Genomic DNA, 6,357 nt, shown 5'->3' with positions numbered 1-6,357 from the left:
GAACAGATTCTTTGGCTGACAGTGGTGCAATTTTATTCTGCAGGTGTGTGTTGGGAGATGCTGGGATCAGCAGTGAGGTACCCTGTGCATGGCTCATGATTATCCACCCTAAACCTACTAGTAACAGGTTTGGGGATCTCTAACCCCATTCAGGAGGTCCCAATACTTGGCTTTTCTGTGCCAATGATGATTTTGGTCACTAAGCCTGACTGTGCTTGAGGCAGGAGTTGGGAGAACAATTTAAAACAGCAGGAAAGACCAGGCTAAGCAATCTGGCATCCTTTCAATTTAGAACCCAGAGGGAGCCGGAGCATCTCCAAGCACAAGCTGTAGGGAGACATGGTCCCACTGCAGTCCATGCAGGACCCTCCATGCTTGGTGCGTTTTCGCACCCTCTGGTCGTTCCTGTGCTAAATTCATCTTTCAATACCAAGAGGGTGAAGCTCAGGCTGTGCAGTACTGCACTAGTCCTGCAGGAATGACAGTGCAAGTACAGCTCAGCGCTCTTTTAGACTCACTAAGGTTTGCCTTAAGATAGTTTTCCAGCAAATCCCTGCCGGATTCTGGGGCAGGGACCCAGGGGTGCACTTGTCTCCTCCGTCTTTGTCAGACGTGAAAACAACTCTTGACCCCCACCTTTGGCCAATCTGCATGATCTTTTCAATAACCCCATCCCGGTTTTGGCCAAGACTTTGGCAAAAGATTGATGGTGAAACAAGGCTCTGTGTTAACCCCTGCACTGCTGCAGCAGGTGTTTGTGAGGGCTCAGGCTAGTCCTGAACAAAAACCTCCTGTCTCTTCTCTGTGCACAGGCAGCCTTTACCTGCAGTGTGATAGAGGCACTTGAAAACTGAAGGCCAAGGAAAACCAATTAAAATAGAAAAACTTGGCACCCCTGTAGGCTTTCCATTAAATTTTCCCTTCTGGACCTTTCTCCCAGTGCAATATCCTTTTGCTCCCACAAAGGCTGTGGATTGTCCACTGGGGATGTTTTATCACCTTCAAGGTCTGGACAATGCAGGCCCTGCAGCAGGAGACATTTTGTGTGGAGCAGCCTCAGTTTCCCTGGGAGTGATGCCCTGAGCCAGGGTGAGGATGCAGGCACAGGATGAGCCCCGGTGAGGTGGTAGGACTAGTTTGGACGCTCCTCAGCCTAGAGGCACATCTGCACCAATCTCAGCAAGTTTAGGCGTGAGGCTATGAGGCTCAGAGCCCAAAGGGTGCTGGGTTTGGCATCCATAGCAGTAATGATTCATTCTGCTCCCAAAAAAGGGTGCAGAGCAAGCACTGTCTGTGCTCCACAGCACAGACCCTGACCTCTGCCCACCACTGCACAGGCACATCCAAAGGGAGACACAGGAACGTGCTTCCCTTACCCTCAGAATTCTCAGGAAATCTATTTCTTTCCTAATATCCCAACAAACCCTTAGCAAGGCTGTTATACACACGTATGTACCAACATAGGTGTATTTAGGCTAACTTTAGTTTCATAAAGGCTTTTATAGAGTAAATGCAGCAGCTCACACAGTCAGGGCTGCCTTACCCGGAGAGGTGGGACACGGGGAGCACCAGTACTCTTCCTCCCCTGGCTCAGTCTCTACCTTCAGCCATTTCCAAAAAGCAGAGGGACCCTCTTCCTCATCCCTGGGCCTGTAGGAAAGCACCTTCTCTTTCTTTCCGGACTTTTTTTTTTTTAAACTCTGTAAAGAAATATACTTAAAGAGGTTCAATTTCAAGCCATGAATCAAATGTTTGGAAGAATTGCAACCTCACGAAGATAAATCAGGCTACAAACAGTGCTCAGAGGTTACTTATCCCACTGAGAATGACTGTAAAAAGCCATACTTTTTCCAATCAACAGCATACCCAGGGAGCCCGTCCTCACAGGCAAGACAGAAAGTGCCAACTACTTGTAAATTATATTCATGGACCTTTTATGGGGCAGATGCTACATTATTGGACTATGGCAGGGTAGAGAAAGTAATGAAGGCAAATAGTGCAGAGCCGCCAGAAAAACAAATGAAATAAGGGTTTGACAGCATGATCTGTACTTGGTTTTGCTCAAAGAAAATTGCAAGTTCTTTTCATTTTCATGCTGGAGGTCAGGAAGGACTGCATGGGCTCCCTTTATTCTTGGGCAGGGGGTTGCTGACATGAGTTTGAGAGCTTAGATGGAAATTGTGCCTCTTGTGGATTTTTAAGCTCCAGGTGAGGTGCTGGGGTGACCCAGTGCTGTGGAGGGGCAATGCCTCGCTCATGGGTAAGTGGGAAAAAACTCAGCAGGGGATGGTCTTGAGAAGGATCCCCTCCCCCCGTGCTGCTGCAGGTCCTTCCTTCCTCCACCTTCTGAAAATGGGCCTTATGCATCCTGCCCGGCAATGGGACGTGGGATTCCTGCCATGTGGGCTCTGAAGTCCCCGCAGGGGGTGATGCTGTACAGCCACCATAGCAATCCCCATCCTTCACTGGCTGAGAACCCCTTGGGAAGTGCACAGAAACTGCTGCCACGTTCTGAGGGTCGACACTGCTTTTCCCAGCAAGCAAATCACCCTCTCCAGCTTGGCAGTGCTCACTCAGCCCCACTCTGATGTGCTTAATCCCAGGCAATGTACAGGCTATACCCTGTGCTCCACATCATCTATCATCTGCATAATAAATATACTAAAGCAGACAGCTAATTACTGGGAATATGGAACCTGGCAGGAGGTGGGCAGACCTTCTCATGCCTTTGCCATGGCTTGTTATAAATGGGTTGTACTGCTCAGAGTTATCTTCCGGATCCCACGGCTGACAACATCCTAGAGCTGTGCTGGGGGCAGCACTGATGCTTGGAGCCCAGACTCCCATCCCCACTGCCATGGCTGGGGGGAGCCTCCCTGGGGTAGGGGCTGCCTGCCTTCTCCATGGTCCTTCTAGCCCTTCCCTGTTCCCCTGCTCCCCAGGATAAGCTCTCGCTCCTGCAGGTTGTCACAGCACTAATTCATTCGGTCCCTAAGGTTTCACTGCAAGCTCCCATCCCGCGTAACTATCACGTTCCTCGGGAGCAGCTCATGCCCCTTCCTTGCCATGATATAAGTGATTATTAATGCATTAGTGTTGGGCTGCTGAACCATAATGTTTTTATAGTCAATAGCATTAAGCATTTAATTACCCAGCGGGATGAATTGATGGGCTTCTTTCTTTGCTCTACAATTAAAACTAAGCAGGAGAGATGCAGTGTAATTTTCAGTCTGCTTCAAGCTCCCTCTGCCATTTCATACGCAGGGAGAGGATGTGTTGCCTTGTAAGGGATGGGAAGGAGAGGACTTTTCCCCAAGAAACCATGTTCTCACCTCCCTCCCAGGATGCACATATCATGATCACACGCTTGCCCAGCTTAATGAGACACCACTGAGTCGTTCAGGACCAGGTTTCAGGTCTGACAGCACCAACAGTGGGGATATTATTCCTCTGAGTCTTATTTTTAACTGCGGTTGTAGGAAGTTTCAAAGCAGTGGTTTTAACTCGCATCCTGTCAGTGGGAATTTCTGCAGTGAGAGCTGGTAAGTGAAACAGCCCAATGTACCGCTGGGACGAGGCACAAACAACCCAAGAGTGGTCTGGGCTGGGACAGTACTTTTAGCCCTCCCTTTTGATGGAGTTTGCTGTGGAGGAGAGGCTGGGGCAGATAGAGAGTGAAATCTGGATGGGCTCAGTGTCCCTGACTCCTGAGCTCTGACTTCTCCCAGGCTCTCAGGTGGTCTCTACACCTTGACACCTGCACAGGTTGCTTGAGCTCTGCAGGCACAGCCAAGTGCAAAGTGGCCCTCTCCACAAAAGCTCAGCTTGTGTCTGGATCTCTCCATGCAACCATGAGAGCCCTCAGGGTGGCTAGTCCCTCCCACTGGCAAGTTGAGGAAAGAGGTTTGCAAACTGCATGGATGGGGCTCAGTAGGCAACTTTAGCTGGGAGAACACAGCACAGCAGCTCCCTGAGGGAATGATACAACATTTCCCACTAAGCTAAAGAAGCCACCTGGCATGCTTTCCACTGGCACTGATGCCTGTTTTCGAGGGCAGTTTTGGCTCTTGCTCCCTGGCAGAGGCTAGGACACGTTATACTGGGGACACGTGTGCATGTGCGTGTGTGTGGCTCTGCTCTCCCTGGTGGCATTTGGCTCTGTTCTGGTTCTAGAGGTAAGGGGAAGCCCAGGGTTTCCATGCCAATCCGCTCTCTGCCTTCACTGAGTGATGGGTGCATGTGGCTCCCAAGGCAGGGATGAGCTCACCCCCTCGCTCAGATACAAACACAAAAATAAGGGGAGTGGAGAGAGACTCCTGCTTTTCCAGTTCGGATTCAAGATTGAATTTTTTTTGGTTGAGAAGTAAAATAAGAAAAAAATTTGCCAGGTTTGGTTTTGCTCCAGGCAGTGTCTGCCTTCTGTTGGCCCCGTGCCTGGGAGCTGCTGTGAAATGGAAATAGCCCAACACAGACCTGGGAGCAGAGAGAGTTTCCAGCAGGTAACGTGTGAGCAGCACGCTCCATGGGGCAGATGTGCTGAGCCACAGGCAGGGTGCAGATGTTTTACTTGAATGTCTTGACAGTCATCCCTGGGGACCCAGTGCTTGTCTGGATCCCGTTCCCTATTGCCCCAGCTCTAGGAGATGAATAGGATGCATAGAAATGCCTGTGCAAGGAAGAGCTTCCACCTCTGGGCTGTCTCCACAAAGGTCCTGGAAAGCCTTCCCAAGTGCCGCAGGGCAGTGCAGGGAGATGTGCAGTTGCACAGGACTGTGAGGTGAGCTGGCTGCTGGCCTGGGATTGCTGAACTGGGATCACCTGTAGCTTCTCTCCAGATTGACTTGCCCTGGGATATAAAGGCATTTGCATGCATTGCTTCAATTCCCATCTCACTGACTTTCTCCACTCCAACTTCCTCCAATCCAAGAGAGAAGAGTGCTCCCAAGCCTTCCTCTCACCACTCAAATTGCTCTACATCTCCCTATCCTGGTTCCTCCTCTTTATCTCACACCTACTGCAAGTCCTCTTGGTTTAAGTCCCACTTCTCTCCCTCATAACCTTTTTTCCAGGGCTGCACTTGTTCCTCCCACTGAGCAGAGCCAGAGGGGAGTCCCTCCTGGCCCGGAGGCTCTGGGTGTCTGCATGGGCTTGCTGGGGGCTCACAGGCAGGCAGCAAGATCCTGCTGCCAGCTCCAGGCAAGAGGTATTAGGGAGAGGAACTGGACTGCCAGAAGGGTCATCTTACGGGAATTGGCTCCTTCTGGAAATAGAAAAGCCCTTTTTCTCTGCAGGGTACCAGAAAAGACCACTCTGAGGAATACTTGGAGGTCAGGGCTAAGTGCAGCATGTACGAAACTCCCTGTGTGAGTCACCAGGACGTTTCCTTGTTCATGAACCCCAGGAAATGGCACAGGGATGTGCTGGGTTATCACCCGGCATCTGCTGGAGTGACAACTGGTACCTCTGGCTCCAGGGGCCCATCAATACCTTCAGCATCCCACCTCAAGAAAGGATGGTCTGCAGAGAAGAAATCCTGTTCTCTGCCAGGCACTGTCATTCCTGCAGCTTAATGTGTCCCAAGCTGCCCATTCCAAGGCACAGGACGTGTGCTGGTCTGCGGCCACTCAAATTAAATGCCATTCGTCACAGCAAGCCCTGCGCCAACTTCATACTCATCAGCCTTGAGGGCTCTCCTCTTGGCATGGACAGGGGGATAATGAAGAAAAGACTTAATTAGAGTACGACACAAACCCATCTCATTTGATGACCTGCATTAATCAGGGCCTGGGGATAGTTTTCTCCACCTGACAGGTATCTGAAGTGAGCTGTGCGGTTGGGAAGAGAGAGAACAAGCCTTGAGTGTCTGGTCCTGCTGAGTTACCATCCATCATCTGTGGTACCTGCTGGCATGGGAGCAGCACAATGGGGTGAGGTGGGCACTGGTGACAAGGGAAGAGGTTTTGCCAGTGGGACATGGGGATGCTCAAGAGGTTTTAAGCAGCACCTAGACCTGGGATGGGTAAATTTGCTTATTTGGTGGTATTTTTGCTGCCATCTTTGCCATGCCTTAATCCACATTGGGCTACTGCTCAGACCACACAGCCACTGAGCTTCCCTTGCCAGGGAAGCAAGCTGGGGATGGGGAACTTGGACACATTCAATGACTTTTTTAGCTCGTTTCCCCCCTCTCTGAGCACCCGCGGGGTGTTTGCATGGAGATCCCTGACAGTCTTCCGGCAGCAATTGCCTTCACCAGCCACTTTTCCCTCTCCTGACTGCACTTGGCTACTGCTTATATCTGGTAGGTATCAAACGCGGGGCGCGTCTCAGACTCTTCTCCACATCCCCAGATCTCCT

The sequence above is a fragment of the Pipra filicauda genome, unplaced genomic scaffold, assembly GCF_003945595.2.
Source record: "Pipra filicauda isolate LSUMZ 115617 unplaced genomic scaffold, ASM394559v2 scaffold98_size3848907_pilon, whole genome shotgun sequence".
NCBI classification, from domain to species: Eukaryota; Metazoa; Chordata; class Aves; order Passeriformes; family Pipridae; genus Pipra; species Pipra filicauda.
Note: the sequence above shows the minus strand (reverse complement) of the source record.